Here is a 15,775-nt window from a genome sequence, read left to right on the forward strand (position 1 = left end):
GCAGACCAAATTGAATGCAAACTAATACTCTGTTGCTCTATTTTCTTGTTTAACAGGAGATTTTCTTGTTTAACAGAAGATTTTCCGGAATTTAACTAATATTATCTAATCTTGGATTTATGGAATGAATATCAACCAAAAACAAGCACGTCATCATAATCCATATGGAATATGGTATCTTGGTAAGCAGAGAATAATTAGGGCTTAATGTCATCTTGGTATTTATTTAGGTTGTGGAATCAGTTTCTTTATCTCACTCACAAAGGCTTCCATGTTCCTATCAGAGGACCCTCCTTCTTGTAGGAATTTACAGGGTAAGTTCCACAGAAAGAATACCAAAAGGACACCGCTCACAACCAGATCTCAAATCAATACACCAGTATTTTTGACGTGGTTAAAACCCTCAGAGTGCAAGGAGGGAAACAGTCCACGGCCTGTCCCAACGTGGGTACTACAGGCAATTTATTAATCAAAGAATGAAAATTTACATAAGCTTCTCTCATGCACGGATTACCCGAACAATGACCCTCCATGCGCTTTAAATAGAACTCATGGACCAATCGGGTGTCAAGCCACGGATCAAGTGTCGGTAATACCGAGGTGAGAGTGAACCGTCGGATCACTACATATCGTGACCGTCGGATTGTAAGTTACAAAATGTACAACGGTAAAGAAACACACTTTACCTAACTCTAACCTAACTCTATACTAGACCAAGTTGAACTTAACTATATCCTATGTGTCGGAATATCCTAACATCCCCCCTTAAGAACAACTTGGGATAGGATTGAAGGATTTACAAATATGACACAATAGGAGAAGGAAGGAGGCACTAGAGCCTATCCCCCCTTAGTGACAACTTCCTGAACTCCAAGCATATATCGAAGTTTAGTGAACTTCGCCTCTGTGAGAGCCTTTGTGAAGATGTCTGCAACCTGATCATCTGTTGGACAATATTGCACTTCAAGAACATGGTCATGAATGAGCTTTCTGATGAAGTGCATGTGTAGTTCAATGTGTTTGCTGCGCTGATGCTGGACTGGATCTTTGCATAGCTGAATGGCACTTTGATTATCACACCAAAGTGTGGTTGAATGCTGCTGCTCAAAGCCAAACTCTGATAGGATCTGACGAAGCCACAAGGCTTCCTTACTAGCTTCCACGGCACCACGATACTCTGCTTCTGCTGACGAAAGAGAAATGGCAGCCTGTTTCTTACAAGCCCATGTAATAGGTCCTGAACCAAGAGTGAAGACATAACCGGCAGTAGACTTCCGATCATCAGGGTCACCAGCCCAATCAGAATCAGTGAAACCAACTAACAGAGGAGCTGCTTTGGCACTGTAATGAATCCCAAACTGTACTGTACCTCGAACATAACGAAGTATTCTTTTAGCTGCTTTCCAATGACTTTCACGGGGGTTTTGCATAAAACGAGCAACAAGGCCAACAACAAAGGAAAGATCAGGACGAGTATGGGTTAAATACAGGAGTTTTCCGACAAGTTGACGGTATAAGGTAGCATCAACTTCAGGAGAGGTACAAGAGACTGAAAGTTTGACTCCAGACTGAAAGGGAGAAGGGGCTGGCTTACAGTCTTCCATGTGAAAATGACGAAGAATATCACAAGCATACTTGGACTGGGAAAGGAAAATACCCTCTTGGGATTGCAAGACTTGAAGACCGAGAAAATAGTGTAAATGTCCTAAGTCTGTCATTTCAAATTTCTTTTTAAGGCTGGACTTCACATGGTTTATAAGGTTGGGATCACTACCAGTAAGAATAAGATCATCAACATAAAGAACAAGGATGATAAGAGAGTTGCCCACTTTCTTGGTGTAGACAGTATTGTCAGAATGACACCTAGAAAAGCCAGATTCTAAAAGAAAGCTATCCATTTTGGCATACCAAGCCCGAGGAGCTTGCTTGAGGCCATAAAGGGATTTCTTAAGTCGACAAACAAGGCTGGAGTCTGTTTGTATGAAGCCAATGGGTTGTTCCATATAGATTTCTTCCTGCAAGTCCCCATGCAAGAAGGCAGATTTAACATCCATCTGATGGACTTCCCATTTTAAAGAGGCAGCAAGGGAAAGAACAAGGCGGATAGAGTTCATTTTGGCAACAGGAGAAAAGGTTTCAGTGTAGTCAATGCCTTCAACCTGTGAAAAGCCCTTAGCAACGAGACGAGCTTTATGTTTATCAACTTTCCCATCTGGTCCATACTTGGTTCTGTAAACCCATTTACATCTAACAAGTTTGCGTCCCTTTGGTAGAGGAACAAGATCCCATGTATCATTTGTCATCAATGAATGATATTCTTCATTCATAGCTGCTTCCCAATGTGGATGGCCTGAAGCTTCTGCAAAAGTGTCAGGATCATGATTTACTGGAGCTTGAGCCAGTAAAGAAGAGGCTCTTTCAAACTGAGAACGTGTACGTCGCTGATCTGTAGGATCACCGGCAAGATCACCTGCTGCATCCCGAGTAGCACGGACCCATCTTGGAAGTTGAGGATCCTGAGAAGGTGGGGGAGGATTATCATCCTCGCTTTCATCATCTGAAGAAGAAATGTTTTCAAAGATAGAAGAGATAGGAAGAGGTGGCACATCCGCCGGACTAGGCTCGCAGGCCGATTTATTTTCATCAAATTTTACATCTCTTCTAATGATAACATTTTTGGACTTAAATGGAATAAGTCTATAACCTTTTACATCTTCAGAATATCCAACAAAAGTACATTTCTCACTCTTAGGTTCTAAAGCTTTATGCTTTTCATCTGGAATATGGGCCCATGCTTCACTTCCAAACACACGAAAGTGACTTACATCTGGTTTAATGGAACTCCAAGCTTCTTCTGGAGTGATATTCTCTAGAACCTTAGTAGGAGTGCGATTGATTATATAATTTGCACAATTAATTGCTTCGGCCCAAAAACTAAGACTGAGTCCTTTAGATTGCAGCATACAATTAGCCATTTCCTTTAAGGTGCGATTTTTCCTTTCAGCTACACCATTTTGTTGTGGAGTGTATGGAACAGTATGTTGCATTTGAATTCCATTTTCGGTGCAAAAGTTGATGAATGTGTTTTTAACATATTCTCCACCATTATCAGTTCTTAGCTTAAGAATTTGATGTCCAGATTGTTTTTCAACAAATGCTTTGAAGGCCAAAAAAGTGGTAAATACTTCGCTCTTGAGTTTTAAGAAGTATACCCAAGTGCGTCTGGAGAAATCATCAATGAAAGTTAAGAAGTACTTGCAGCCAGAGAATGAAGCAACAGGAAGAGGACCACATAAATCACTGTGCACAAGCTGTAAAGGGGCTGAGGCGTGCCAAGAGGCACGTTTGTCAAAACTGTCCCGATGATGTTTTCCGAGTACACATCCGGAACAAACACCATCTCTGCAAGATACCATAGGAAGACCTGTCACCATATTTTCTTTACATAGATGCTGAAGGGAGCGATAGTTTAAGTGACCAAATCGCTCATGCCAAAGTTTGCTCACTTCATCATTATGAGCAACAAATACTGAGGGAAGATTGGATGACCCAAAGTTGTGAAACTTATACAACCTTTTGGAATCATCAGCAAGACCAGTAGCTAGAATCTGTTTAGGATCTTTTAGATCCTTGATTACAACATCATGAGGTGAAAATTCAACAATTTTACCTTCACCTGAATGAGTTATCTGATAGACAGATAGAAGGTTGCAGGATAAGGTTGGAACACATAATACATCATTAAACTGACCATTGTCTAGATGAACAGTTCCAGTCCCTACAACATTAAGAGATCTATCATCACCAATATATATATTTTTGGTGTTACAATCATTTAAAGAAGAAAACATGGCTTGGTTTTTGGCCATGTGACAAGAGGCTCCAGAATCAATGAGCCACTCATGAGAATGAGAAGAAGAAGAAGATACATTTAATGCATAACCAGACTGAGATGATTGACAATGACATGCAGAAAGTGCCATTCCGGAAGTTGAAGTTGAAGTAGGCTCCACATGGATGTTATGTTTCTTCATTGCGGCTTCCAAGGCTTCCATCTTCTTAAAGCATTTAGATTCTAAGTGGCCATCTCGATTACAAAAGTTACAATGTCTATCAGTCTTCTTCCATTTGTTTTTATTGGTCTTATCATTTTGCTGAAATGATCTTTCATTTTGAGGCTGAAATGGTTTAGGACCATTCTTTTGAGGATATGACTTCTTAGGATTCTTTGAATTTGGTTGCTGCTGGGCGGCTAACGCTTTCGTGGAAGAGTTTCCAAGATTAAGAAGACCAAGGTGTAAGAGTTTTTCTTGTTCTCTTATTAAGGAATCACAAAAGGAGTCAAAGGAAGGGGGCTTGTAGTCTTGTCCTTGACAAATGAAAGCTTCCCTTGTAGAATGGAAAGTGGAAACAAATACAGAGTAGGCTGGTCCCAACTTAGTAAGGATGGAATAAATAAGGTTACCATCTTCTTTCTTAACTTTAACACCTTCCAGAAGATATCTAAGGTTCTTGAATTTGGACAAGAAATCTTCAATGCAAGAAAAATTATTAGGATCCAAAGTAAGCAGCTCATTTTCAAGTTGATGGGCTCTAATTTCATTTTTAATCCCAAAAACTTTAGCAAGTTTTTCTAATGCTTCATGAGGAGTCTCAAGTTCTGCAATGTGGAATCTAAGATCAGGAGAAATAGACATCCCTATCAAACCACGTGCTTGATCTTGTCTATTTTCCCATTTTGCCGCCTTGTCTTCATCTTTTGGTTTCTTCTCTTGGTCTGTGGCTATTCTGAAGAGACCTTTACTTCTAAGTAAATCTTCCATGTAGGCTACCCATTGGAAGTAGTTAGTGCTGTCAAGAATGACTTGGCATGGACTTTCCATTTTTAAAAAAACTGAAGCTGAAGATGCTGAAAGTAAGTGTTCCAATGGATAGATCTCGAAAAAATAGGCGGTTTTAAAAAAAACGGCTCTGAAAAAGGCTTCCGGATGAAGAAGTTATGGCTTTTTGAAAAATAATTGTTGAAGTTGCCGGCAAAGTGCGCGAATGTGCGGGAATGAAAAAATCCGCCCCCACAAAATGGAGACTTGAACCCAAGACCTCTACTCTCTTAAAATAGCTTTGAACCAATTGATCTATACAAAAAATTTGAGAGAGAGAGAGAGAGAGAGAGAGAGAGAGGGGGGGGGCCTCGGTTTGCGTGCTTGCCTTGAGAAAGCTCTTTTTCCCTACAAAACACAAAACACAAAACCCAACACGAATATGCAAAGAAAAACGAACCTTGCGGCTCGAAGTTAGCTTTAGCCAAAAAACTAGAAATTTTAAAAAAATCTCAAAGTTAGCTTTAGCCGAAAAACTAAATATTTTTCTCAATGTTTCTGATTTTCCGAGATCACACTAAGGTGCAGGGAAAAGAGCATACGCATGAGAAAAATCCTTTCTTTCTGTTTCTGATTTGCCCAGATCGCACAGAGTCGCAGGGCAAAGAGCATACGCAGAAATGAAAGGTATAGATCCGGTTAAAAAAAAAGGCTAAATAAACTGAGACCGAAATAAGCAGAGAGAAAATAACAGTAAACTGCAAAAAAAAACACTGTATACCTCCCGATCTGAAAAATGACGCAGCTAGGGCTACCGAAAACCTTTTCGCGTGAAACGAAAGGGGTTCCTCACTGGAACAGATGCTCCGAATGCAACAGAGCAGTCCTCTCGGCCCGAAAGCAGTCAGAAACAGCAGATCTAGGAAACGACAGCCGCATGCAGTTCTACCGGCTTCAGATTTGGATCACCAACGGACGCGGCCCTCAAATAGCTCTGATACCATGTAGGAATTTACAGGGTAAGTTCCACAGAAAGAATACCAAAAGGACACCGCTCACAACCAGATCTCAAATCAATACACCAGTATTTTTGACGTGGTTAAAACCCTCAGAGTGCAAGGAGGGAAACAGTCCACGGCCTGTCCCAACGTGGGTACTACAGGCAATTTATTAATCAAAGAATGAAAATTTACATAAGCTTCTCTCATGCACGGATTACCCGAACAATGACCCTCCATGCGCTTTAAATAGAACTCATGGACCAATCGGGTGTCAAGCCACGGATCAAGTGTCGGTAATACCGAGGTGAGAGTGAACCGTCGGATCACTACATATCGTGACCGTCGGATTGTAAGTTACAAAATGTACAACGGTAAAGAAACACACTTTACCTAACTCTAACCTAACTCTATACTAGACCAAGTTGAACTTAACTATATCCTATGTGTCGGAATATCCTAACACTTCTTGCACTGCATTGTCGCTGCCCTGCTCAACTCCTCTAATCTTTTCACTCCTCCTTCTCTTGCCAAAACACATTTAACTGCAAATTTCAAGTCATCTCTGTTGGGAACTGTGGTGGCACCTTCACAAAACCTGACTCCAACCTTGAGATATTCAACCAATAACCTAGCAGTCTAGTATTGATTTGCAGTCATGGGCATGTTATCAATGGGACTCCCACTGTGATGCTCTCCATTGTAGAATTCCACCCACAGTGGGTGAGAAAACCCCTAACAGAAGGGTGTCATAGAATCAAGAGCTGAGGTGCCCAACCTCTAATTATCAGACCTCTTCTCTCCATTCTCTCTTCAAAACCCAGGGGAAGCACACCATATTCATCAGCAAGCATAGTACTAGGTGCATCCCTAAAGACCCATATGAAGGACTCTTCACTTGCCTCCAGCCCTGCTGCAATCTCCTCAATTTGTTGATTTGTAAGACAGACCTCGCTGCCAAAGCAAATGTAAATAACAGACTTCTCTCCCCGACAGTCCAGCCATTGCTGGCATACTGATTCATTGATTGAACTAGGTTTCCCTCTCTCTCTCATATTTGTTCTCTGCTTCTGTTAGCAAATAACGATTCTTTAATGCGAAATTAAAACTTAAAGAAATCGTAAAGAATGTAAAAACTTGATGCCCAAGAAAACTTACCTCCGGCCATTGATGCTATTCACACTCTGATGTATTTCGTACACAACTGCTACAATCTGAGCAAACTCCTCCGTTGCAAAATCCTTGAAATAAATATTCCAGGAGCTTCCTTGGCCTTGTAAAGTTCGTTGGACAACGCTCAATAGTAAAGAAATAGGATAAACTTCAAATATGTAAACAATCAAAACTAAATGCAAAACCCCGCAAAAATATTGGTGATTTGTTATTACAAATCTAAATCGCGCGTTTGCGTTAGCCTTAACGGATCAAGAATTGAGAAAATGTATCCATTTAAATTCTCAGAAATTCAAAAGCACAAGGGCAAAAGATTCTTGAATTTTCCTCAGAAAGATCACCTTCTATAGTTTAATAACGAAGGTGTACGACTTTATTATATGCCATCACAAATACTAGTATCAAAAAGGCAGCATCTGCAAAGGCGATGCATGAAAAACGAACAGCAAGCAAGTTGTCCACAATCGAACAATATCAAGGATCGCACCTAAGAAAAATACGCCAAAGCAGGTAGATAAGAAAATCTGACGACACTTCCAGGCTCTGCTCTCTCAACTTGATGGTGTAAAACTGAAGGGGATTGAGATGCAAGCTTGGGGACCAAACAGAAATATATATAGCCAAGCTTCCATCAAGCTTCTGTTGGCTATGTGTTAGGTGTTCCACAGATCATGGTAGACAACTCCAGATGGAGTAATGGACCACTTCAGAAGCTCCCAACAAGAAATTAATTAACTGTAGTTGATTTCCGTAATTTAAGGAAATTACTGCAGTTGGTTTCCAGAAATTAAGGAAATAACTGCAGTTCACTTTCGTAATTGTAGGCAGCAGTTGGGAAAACTTAATGGAGCTTAACATTCTCCCACTTGGTCCATACTTCCAAACTTAATGTCTCATCTTAAAACCCATTGATAATCTGTATTAAGTAATAGATACATGAATCATGACGATAAGTCCTCTAATGACGAGTATTATCTTCCACGTATTACTATGTATTTATTCTTATTATAATTTATGTGGCAACAATTTCTTAATGAATAAACCTTATGTTTATTCCTGGTCCTACACAAATGAGTTTTCTCAAATCAAATTAAGGTGCACATAAATATGAGAAAAACATCACAATAATTAAGAATTTCATTAAGATAACATTGTCCATACAATGAGAAACTACATAATGGAACCAAGTCCCATATTCATTACATGATCCTTGAATTTAAATGGTGGCATGCCTTTAGTCAATGGATCAGCGATCATCAACTCAATGTTGACGTGCTCAATGACCACTTTCTTTTCTTTAACATGTTCCCTTATAGCTAAATACTTAATGTTGATGTGTTTATTTCAACTCCCACTTTTGTTGTTTTTAGCCATAAAAACAACAACGGAATTGTCGCAATATATTCTCAATGGCTTAGAGATAGAATCCATAATTCTAAGCCCAGAAATGAAACTCTTAAGCCATACACCATGTAAAGTACCCTTAAAACAGGAGACAAACTCGGCTTCTATAGTGGAATTGGCAATCAAGGTCTGCTTGGCACTCCTCCATGATACAGCTCCACCGGCCATCATAAAAATGTATCCTGATATTGATTTACGTGAATCAACACATCCAGCAAAGTCAAAATCTAAGTATCCAATTACTTCCAAAGTGTCCGTCCGTCTATACATAAGCATGTAGCCTTTGGTTCCTTGAAGGTACCTCATTACTTTCTTTGCAGCTCTCCAGTGGTCTAAACCTGGATCACTCTGATATCATCCCAACATTCCCACAACAAATGCAATGTCAGGTCTTGTGCAGACTTGAGCATACATTAGGCTTCCAACAACAGAAGCATATGGAATGTTCTAAATTTGTTCCCTTTCAAAGTTGTTCTTCGAGCATTGGTTCAAATTGAACCTATCACCCTTCACAATGGAGCTACACTTGGTGAACAATCCTTCATCCAAAATCTCTCTAAAATTTTATTAATATAGGTTTCCTAAGACAGACCCAAGATTCCTCGAAATCTGTCTCTATGGATCTTAATGCCAATGACATAAGATGCCTCACCCATATCCTTCATATCAAAATTTTTAGAGAGGAATTGTTTCACCCCATGTAACAAACCCTTATCATTGGTTTCTAGCAAAATGTCATCCACATATAAAACAAGAAAACAAATTTTACTCCCACTAACTTTCAGGTATATACATTGATCCATAATGTTTTCTACAAAACCAAAAGAAGAAATTACATTATGGAATTTCAAATACCATTGGTGGGATGCTTGTTTTAAACCGTATAATGACTTCTTGAGCTTGTAAACCAATTGCTCACCATCACTAGAGGGGAATCCTTCAGGTTGTTTCATGTAAACCTCCTCCTCTAGATCTTCATTAAGAAATGTCGTTTTCACATCCATTTGTTGCAACTCCAAGTCAAAATGGGCTACTAATGCCATAATAACGCGCAAGGAATCTTTCTTAGATACAGGAGAAAAAGTGTCCGTGTAGTCGATTCCTTCTTTCTGAGTGAATCCCTTAGCAACAAGTCTTGCCTTGTATCTCTCAATGTTGCCCAATGAGTCTTTCTTTGTCTTAAAGACCCATTTACATCCAATGACTTTTGCACCATTAGGCAACTCAACAAGATCCCAGACTTCGTTCCTCTTTATGGAATTCATCTCTTCCTTCATGGCATTGTACCATAATTCTGATTTTTTGCAACTCATGGCTTGTGAAAAGGACTCGGGATCATTTTCGGCTCCAATGTTGTAGTAAGATTCTTGCAGATACACAACATAATCATCAGGAATTGCTGATCTCTTTGGTCTAGTAGATCTTCTTAATGTTGTACCATCATCTTCCTAAGAAGTATGTGGTTCAACTTGTTGTTCAAAAGTTCTTGGCAACTCTTGAACTACTTGATCTACTGGAATGTCGTCAGCAGCTTGTGGAACTTCAACAATTGGTTGTTCAACACTAGTTTGTACTTGAGGGGTGCTATGAACAATAACCAATCTATGACTTGAGGTGGAAGGTTGAGATTCTGAATGATCCTTCTCAGAAACTATGTTCCTGGTTTGATCACTCCCACTGATCAAGTCATTTTCAAGAAACTTTGCATTTCTTGATTCCATAATCCTAGTGCTGTGAGATGGACAATAAAATCTGTAACCTTTAGACCTTTCAGCATATCCAATGAAATACCCACTAATGGTCCTTGGGTCCAGCTTCTTCTCTTGTGGATTATATATTCTCACTTCAGACGGGCATCCCCAAACGCGCATATGTCGCAAACTCGGTTTCCAACCTTTCCATAATTCAAATGGCGTTTTAGGAACAACCTTGGTTGGAACTCGGTTTAATATATACACTGTCGTCTTAAGTGCTTTAGTCCACAAGGATTTAGGAAGATTGGAGCTGCTAAGCATACTCTGCACCATGTCCAATAATGTTCGGTTTCTTCTTTCTGCTACACCATTCTGGTCAGGTGAACCAGGCATGGTGTATTAGGCAACAATCCCATGCTCTTGAATAAATTTAGCGAATGGCCCAGGTTCTTGTCCATCTTCTGTGTATCTACCATAATATTCTCCACCTCTATCTAATCTCACGATCTTAATTTGTTTGCTGCATTGTTTCTCTACTTCAGCCTTAAATATCTTAAAGGCATCTAATGCTTCGCTCTTTTTATGAAGCATGTAGAGATACATATATCATGAGTAATCATCTATAAAAGAGATGAAGTATCTCTGACCATGTGAGTCCATGTCTGGACTACATATATCAATATGTATGATCTCTAATATGTTCGAACTCCTATTGGCACCTTTCTTTGACTTGTTGGTCTGCTTTCCCTTTATGCAGTCCACACAAGTCTCAAAATCAGTAAAATCCAGAGTATTAAGTACCCCTTCATTTAGCAATCTTTTAATTCTTTTTATGGAGATATGACCTAGTCTCCGGTGCCATAATTTAGAGGAATCTTCATTAATAACACATCTTTTAGTGCCAGTGTGAACATGCATTGAATCATAAGTGACATTGTTTTGTAAATTAATGTAGTAAAGACCATTAGACAAAATACCATTCCCAACATAATCAGATTTATAAAATAGACTGAAGTATTTTTCTGAAAAGTTAAAGGAATATCCAAAAGGTACAAGCCTTGAGACTGAAATCAAGTTTTTAGAAAAACTTGGAACATAAAGGTCTTTTCTAATTCTAAAACAAAACCACTACTTAAAGTTAAATAACATGTTCCTATAGCTTCCACATGCGAGCCCATCTTGTTTCCTGATAAGATGCTTTGATCACTTCCCACTGGCTTCCTTAGGTTTTGCAAACCCTGCAAGGAATTTGAAATGTGAATTGTTGATCCTGAATCAATCCACCATGTGTTAATATCGACGTTAACCATATTAGATTCATAACAAACAAACGAGATTAAATTACCTTTGTCCGCAAGCCATTTCTGAAATTTGGCGCATTCCTTCTTCATGTGTCCCTTCTTTTTACAGAAGAAACACTTGGAATCCTTCTTGATATCAGCTTGGGGAGGTACTTTACCTTTCCCTTTCCGTTTGGCTTGAGATTTTCCCTTTCCATGCATTGCCAGCATTTCACTTTCTCCCAGTTCCATCACCAGTCTCTCTTCCTCTTGAACACACATGGTCATGAGTTCATTAATTGACCATTTATCCTTATGTGTGTTGTATGAGATTTTGAAAGGTCCATATTGGTGTGAAAGGGTGTTCAGGATGTAGTGCACCAGGAAGGACTCCGATATTTCAACCTCGAGTTTCTTCAATTGAGCCACAATGTCCCTCATCTGCATGATGTGCTCATGCACACCTTTCACACTGGTTAGCCTTAGGGATGAGAACTTCATGATTAGGGTGCTTGCTAGTGCCTTGTCTGAAGTGACGAATTGATCATCAATGGCCTTCAACAAGTCTCGAACCTTTTCATGCTGATCAACGGAACCACGAATACCAGCTGAAATTTTAGTCTTAATGAACATCATGCTTAGGCAATTGGATCGCTCCCATCGTTCATACAGCGTGATGTCCGCTGCAGTGCTGGTATTAGTGAGTGTCGGTGGTTCATCTTTCCTAATAGCATAGTCTATGTCCATCCACCCCAAATGAAAGAGAACCCTCTCCTTCCAAACCTTATAGTTATCTCCCTTAAGTTCAGGGATATCACAACGAATTTTAGAGAAAATTGCAGGTTTTACAACTGCATCAAAATTAAAGATCACATGCTTATGTTAAAATTGAGGCCTAAATAAAATTTCATGCTTTACCAATGTAAATCATGCTTAAAATTGAATCTAATGACATAAAAATTGCCTGTGGGCTAAATTTTCAATTCAAGCAGATTCAATTATTCTTTATGATAGAATTTGTCAAATTATTCACTTAATTCATAATTCTAAAGGGTATATTATGATTATAATTTGATATAAATTCTATCTTAGTTTTGAACTTTATGATAAAACTATTGATTCATAATTCCTGTGGGTAAGTTATGAATATTTTATCCTAATTAATTACATAAATATAATAAAAATTCCTGTGGGATAAAATTTATTATATTTAGTATAATTAATTACAATTTAATGTCTAAATAATCTTTATGTGATCCTAACCAATCATAATATATAATATTATTTAATTAGAGATGCTGTGGCTATTCTCTAATCAATCAATATTATATGGATCACTAGACATTGTTTATTATAAATTGCATAAACAAAAATATACACAGTACTTCACATTTCATGCTACGTGAAATGGCGTATACACAGTTTAATATGAAGCAATTTAAAAAATATGGAAAGCGGAAACAATTACCGCACTGACCAAACACTTAAAAAATTTACTTATAAAATTATAAACATTTCTTTAACCAGAGTCAAAAACAATGTTTGGTGAAAAGAATAAGTCAAAATGACATTTTAAATAAACTCCATATGACTCCGCACTAATATAACCAGAACTATAAGTGACATAGTATGAGTAAAAACTCCAGTAAATATCAGTATTACTCCAAATGACGGCAATAATTCCTCACAAAATAAAATAAAATTAAAGCACCATTGTAAATTTGCACACACCAAGGCAGAGATAAAATGAGGCTCTGATACCAAATGTTAGAAAATAACGATTCTTTAATGCGGAATTAAAACTTAAAGAAATCATAAAGAATGTAAAAACTTGATGCCAGAGAAAACTTACCTTCGGCCATTGATGCTATTCACACTCTGATGTATTTCGTACACAACTACCTACAATCTGAGAAAACTCCTCCGTTGCAAAATCCTTGAAATAAATATTCCAGGAGCTTCCTTGGCCTCGTAAAGTCTGTTGGACAGCTCTCAACAGTAAGGAAATAGGACAAACTTCAAATATGTAAACAATCAAAACTAAACGCAAAACCCCGCAAAAATATTGGTGATTTGTTATTACAAATCTAAATTGCGCGTTTGCGTTAGCCTTAACGGATCAGGAATTGAGAAAATGTGTCCATTTAAATTCTCAGAAATTCAAGAGAACAAGGGCAAAATATTCTTGAATTTTCCTCAAAAAGATCACCTTCTATAGTTTAATAACGAAGGTGTACGACTTTATTATATGCCATCACAAATACTAGTATCGAAAAGGCAACATCCGCAAAGGCGATGCATGAAAAACGAACAGCAAGCAAGCTGTCCACAATCGAACAATATCAAGGATCACACCTAAGAAAAATACGCCAAAGCAGGCAGATAAGAAAATCTGAAGGCACTTCCAGGCTCTGCTCTCTCAACTTGATGGTGTAAAACTGAAGGGGATTGAGATGCAAGCTTGGGGACCAAACAGAAATATATATAGCCAAGCTTCCATCAAGCTTCTATTGGCTATGTGTCAGGTGTTCCACAGATCATGGTAGACAACTCCAGATGGAGTAATGGACCACTTCAGAAGCTCCCAACAAGAAATTAATTAACTGCAGTTGATTTCCGTAATTTAAGGAAATTAATACAGTTGGTTTCCAGAAATTAAGGAAATAACTGCGGTTCACTTTCGTAATTGTAGGCAGTAGTTGGGAAAACATAATGGAGCTTAACAGCTTCAACTCCAAAACAGCAGGGGGTAGCAGAGGACCTATAGACCAAACAAGCCTACCAGAAATAGCCCCACGCAGATGATCTATATAAACAGATTCTATATCATAGAAGGTGTTAATAATAGTACCACAGCTTTCTACATTCAAATTCATGCCATACCTTATGAATTCAGAGAGGGGATCAGATCTCTTATACATGCTCGCACGATGCGAGATTTGATACTTGGCAAAACTGATAGAATGAGGAAATTCAGGAATATGGACTGTATCACTATCTGATGATAATTCTTCATGTGGCATGTATTTCCAGAGAGAATAATTGACAGAAACACTAAAAGCACTAGATGGGTAGAATGCTACCCTGTGTATCCCGAGCTTTGCAGCTGTGTTGTGAGTCCATCAAAGGAAGAAATTGTTGATAATGCAAACCGGTGGGCTGAACCCATTATCTGTGTGCTCCTTCTGCTGTTGTAACCAGTCTTCAATTGGTTGAGAGAGCTCCTAAAAAGAATTCATGTGGACTAAGATGTGAGGCGAAGGAAGCTGACCAAAGTTTTCACATTCAGGAAGGTGTCCTTCAGTGGGTGGGAGTGGAATGACAAGGGATTGAATAGGGAGTCCCTCTGTAGATGCTTTGTGCAAAAGAGGATCCAACAGGGATTGATGTTGAGGGGTTGTGAGAACTGTTATGGAGAGCCCATGATAGGCTAGGCTGTGGGTGAGGTCGAGCAGAGGAATCATGTGACCCTGTTCTGGAAATAGACAGAATGTGAGGGGTCCTCTCCATGTTTACTGGTGTAGTTCAGTCAGGTTTTGCACCCTCTAATCGTTAATATTGTGAGTGTCGAATTTAATCTAATAAATATAGAGAAAGTTCAACACGAATATAGAGTTTACGAGATATATATATATATATATATAGTTATTACTTTTCATTTTAAAGATATCATCTTTTTTATATAAATATTATTAAGGTAATATCCTCTTTCAATATAATAATGGTTAACTATATCCTTTTTTTTTTCTGACGAGATAAAATATGGGATTACAAAGTAATAGAGTATATTATTATTATTATTATGATTTAAAATAAAAATAATATAATATTTTGTTTTAAGAAAGAAAAATTTCAATTTTAAAAATTTAAATTTATTTATAAATTGATAAATGTTCATTATTTTAATATATTAAATATAGATTTTTAAACTAATTAATGTGTAATTGACTATTCCAACATGTTTTTCTAGTTCATTTGGTTTATATATAAAAAAATGTTTAAAGGTATCAATCCATAATGAATATCAACATACTCACTTTATTATACATTTCAAGTTGTTAAAATTAAAAAAAATCATAAGAATTAATTAAATTATAACTTTATTAAAAATATATATATGTGTTTCTCCATGTGTGCAAGAGGAGCATCTAGGCACTAAATGTTATCTTGCATTCTCCATTGGTTCTGTTGCAAACAATTAAGAAAATAAATGATTTCTTTTAAACTAATTAATGTGTAATTGACTATTCCAACATGTTTTTCTAGTTCATTTGGTTTATATATAAAAAAATGTTTAAAGGTATCCATCCATAATGAATATCAACATACTCACTTTATTATACATTTCAAGTTGTTAAAATTAAAAAAAATCATAAGAATTAATTAAATTATAACTTTATTAAAAA

At 37.7% G+C, this 15,775-nt stretch overlaps 1 pseudogene; it reads right to left on the reverse strand.

Annotated features, from left to right (window-relative positions):
- Positions 1 to 222: 222 nt before the first annotated feature.
- On the reverse strand, positions 223 to 14,879 carry LOC149207331 (UDP-glycosyltransferase 89B2-like; annotated as a pseudogene).
- Between the last annotated feature and the right edge of the window lie 896 nt (positions 14,880 to 15,775).

Source organism: Pinus tabuliformis, chromosome 1_2 (assembly GCF_031772625.1).
Source record: "Pinus tabuliformis cultivar Carrire ecotype Pingquan chromosome 1_2, CPIR1, whole genome shotgun sequence".
Taxonomy (NCBI): Eukaryota; Viridiplantae; Streptophyta; class Pinopsida; order Pinales; family Pinaceae; genus Pinus; species Pinus tabuliformis.